Source organism: Melospiza georgiana, chromosome 13, assembly GCF_028018845.1.
Source record: "Melospiza georgiana isolate bMelGeo1 chromosome 13, bMelGeo1.pri, whole genome shotgun sequence".
NCBI classification, from domain to species: Eukaryota; Metazoa; Chordata; class Aves; order Passeriformes; family Passerellidae; genus Melospiza; species Melospiza georgiana.
The window spans coordinates 20035652-20038868 of NC_080442.1; positions in this window are offsets into that span (position 1 = coordinate 20035652).

Genomic DNA, 3217 nt, shown 5'->3' on the forward strand with positions numbered 1-3217 from the left:
CACCGCACCGGCCCCGTCGCGCTCCCGCCGCCGCCGCCACGGCCGGGACGCGCCGGCTCCGCCCCGCCCACCCGCGCCGCGGCCAATGGCGATCCGCCCTCGCGGGCGCTGCGGCCAATCAGCGAGCGGGGCGGAGGGGAGGGACTTCCTCGTGGCGGAGGGGCGCTGGCGGCGCGGAGCCGCCCGGCCGGCAGGGGGCGCGCTGCGGGCGGGGCAGGCGCGCGGCGGGCGGGGCGGCGCTCTGGCCCGGGGCGGCCCCTCAGGGCACCACAGAGAGGGCGCGGCTGCGGCTCCGGGGGCTCGGGGATAACCGCCGGGAAAAGCACCGGGAAAAGAGCCGGGAAAAGCACCGGGACAGGTGCACCTGGTGCCGGGGGGACATCGTCTCTGTCCCTCCACGTACAGAGCTCCCGTGGCTGAGAAGGAAGCTCGGAGCGCTGCCGCTCACCTGCTCACCGAGCCAGTGGCCGCCGTGCAAACAGTCTCTGCAATGAACGCGACCTGTGTGCACAAAGGAACGAAGGGGTCACGCCGCAGAGGCCCGAGCTGGGCACAGGCAGCAGTTTAAACAACACAATGAATTCCAGCCTCGGCGTGAGCATGTCCGAGCTTCAGTTCAGTTCTGCTTGTCCCAACTCTTATTTACTGTCCCTTTCTCACCCCATCTTCCCCACAGCCCCACCACACTGCACTGATGACAGAAGGTTTTAAAGCTTATCTAACATTTATTTAATTACAGCCCATGGGTTGGGTTTAAGACCTTGCTTATTAGAGCTGGAACGGGGCTGTTTGATCAATGGATCTCAAATATAAGCAAGGCTGGAGGTAAATGTCGCTGCCTTTTAATCAATCTGGCCAAGCCCCGTTCAAACACTTGGGTTACTCCATAGGTGGCCTGTTCAGAAGGAAAGGAAATGGTGCTGATAAAAATGAGCTCATTTTGTGCAGAGCGGGGTGGTTGGGGAGCCCAGTGAGCTCCGGGATGGAATCCTTCCCTTGGGCACTCTGACCCCTCATCCCGCACGGATTAATCCCACGTTTGGGCTCTCTGGAGACTCACTGTGTATGCCCCCAAACACCATTTAAAGTTTGTGGTGTTTTTCTCCCTGAAGAGCCATGTTTCAGGCAGTGTCTGTCACCAACAGAACTTCAGCCTGTCCTGGAGCAGAAGCCACAGCTCCAGACACCTCTCACCAAAGGTTTACCAAAAGTTTCAGCTTTACGAAAATATTGTCACATTCCCAGGGCCAAGCTAACACCAATAGCTTTCCCCTTTTCCCACCAAATCTGTGCTGTTTAAAGGAAGCTCCTTCTGAGTCATTCCAGTTCGAGGGAAAGCAGAATCTTAAAAATAACTCCTTGCTCTCGGGTCAGTGCCGAGAAGCTGCACGGAGCGGTTCCAAGGGCTCGGCCAATTCCGGAGCCAGTCCCTGTCCCCCGATAATCACACACATCCCAATGTGTGCCATGGCCCAGCCAGCGGAGCCAGGGCTCTGCTGAGGGCTCACACTGAGAGGGTGGCACTGGGAGGGTGGCACTGGGAGGGTGGCACTGGGAGGGTGGCACTGAGAGAATGGCTCTGAGAGGGTGGCACTGAGAGGATGGCACTGAGAGGGTGGCACTGGGAGGGTGGCACTGAGAGAATGGCACTGAGAGGGTGGCACTGAGAGGATGGCACTGAGAGGGTGGCACTGGGAGGGTGGCACTGAGAGGATGGCACTGAGAGGGTGGCACTGAGAGGGTGGCACTAAGAGGATGGTACTGAGAGAGTGGCACTGAGAAGGTGGCACTGAGAGGGTGGCACTGAGAGGGTGGCACTGAGAGGATGGCTCTGAGAGGGTGGCACTGAGAGGGTGGCACTAAGAGGATGGTACTGAGAGAGTGGCACTGGGAGGGTGGCACTGGGAAGGTGGCACTGAGAGGATGGCACTGAGAAGGTGGCACTGAGAGAATGGCACTGAGAGGGTGGCACTGAGAGGATGGCACTGAGAGGGTGGCACTGAGAAGGTGGCACTGAGAGGGTGGCACCCAGCCTTGGGATCCAGCTGCATCCCCCTGTAGCCCATCCCAGGGCAGCGTGTCCCGGGCACACCGCAGTCCTCTCTGGGCAGCTCAGTGCAGGGTAGAGCCCTCAGCCCGAGCAGCTGGAGCAGAACCTTCCCCTTTTCCCCTGCTGTCAAAGCAGGAAGTTCCCTGTCTGAGCACCATCTCCAGCCCGATGTGTCAGCCCAGGACAAGATGTTTCACGCTGAGTTTCTGGAGCCTGAGTTGTTGGTGTGAGTGGCAGCCCCGGGAGCCCAGCTAACCAGCCTCACCTCAGTCCCCAGACCAGGCCGGGCTGTTCCAGTGCAGTCCGGGCAGATTCCACGGCTGGCCCTTCCCTCACCACACTGCCAGGGCTATCCCTCATTCTGGACACTTCTGCAGCCTTTTCCTCCAGACTTCTCACATTGCTCTTCAAATTAATTCAGGCTGCTGCTGTTAAGATTCTTGGCGTGCAGTTCCCACTACATCACCCCTCTAGATGATTAGCTAGGTGATTTATCATGGAATCATAAAATTCTGGAGTGCTTTGGGTTGGAAGGGACCTTAAAGGCCATCCAGTTCCAGCCTGTGCCAGGGGCAGGGACATCTTCCACAGACCAGGTTGCTCCAAGCTGCTTTTTTGTTCCTGCTCCCTGATTTTGTCTCGCTGTTGCCATCGCTCCATTCCTGGTTCTTGGCTCCTGTCCCTCATTGTCTGGCCAGACGTTCTCGCAGCTCTCTTGGAAGTGAGACGAGCCAGGACAAGCCAGCCCGCTGTGGTTTGTGTTCCCAGTGCGTGGGCACCCAGAGCAGAGCACAACCTGAGGCTGGGGAGATAAGGTCACTTTGTGATTTCCAGACAGAAACCTGGAGCTCCTGCTGGAGATCTGTTCCCCGCTCTCCCTGTGTGTGATTTTCCCCTCCGGAGCGCAGGTTTCCTTGGAGCAGGGGCTGACACTGCACATCCCTGAGCACTGACTCAGGCCTGGTGGCTGCTGTGCCTCAGCAGTTCCGTGAGCAGAGCGGGGCTGGCGCCTGAGCTCGGCCAGCAGCTCATCCCAAACCACGGCCCCGCGTGTGCTCACAGCTCATCTTTGTGACAGCCTTCGCTTACAGCAGCACAACAAAGGCAGATTTATCCCCGCAATGCTCGCCCGATAAGTGCCGAGTTAATGGCACACGAAATGTGCTG